Consider the following 466-nt stretch of genomic DNA (forward strand, 5'->3'; position numbering starts at 1 on the left):
AAATGGCATATCTCTCAGCGGGAGATACCACGCATCTGTCCGCACGTACTGTATGTAGACACGCCATTCATATTCATAACATGCACTGTGGACCACACTTAAGTATCTTCATAAATCTATCATACGAAATAAGACAGACGTCATATGCTCTACACAGTGAAAGACACAGAGGGCCTTGTTCTTTTCTCTCGCCCACATAAGGACATTATTTTTACATCCTAACATCCAAGTTCTTGTAGGCTTAGGAAAAGCATCATAAAATGGACCTAATGGACCTCCGTTATAATAGAAATAGTAACGGTTGGATCCTATGGTATTAAGCATTGTTAGGATTTTAATGTATTTGATAAATAAAAAAGTAAAACAGAATAAACAGAAACATTAATACTGATGATCTAATTCCCTGCCTTGCTTTGCCTACGGAATCCATACAAAGGAGAAGCCGGTTCGCCCTCGGATGATGGTA

Source organism: Penaeus monodon, chromosome 19 (assembly GCF_015228065.2).
Source record: "Penaeus monodon isolate SGIC_2016 chromosome 19, NSTDA_Pmon_1, whole genome shotgun sequence".
Lineage (NCBI taxonomy): Eukaryota > Metazoa > Arthropoda > Malacostraca > Decapoda > Penaeidae > Penaeus > Penaeus monodon.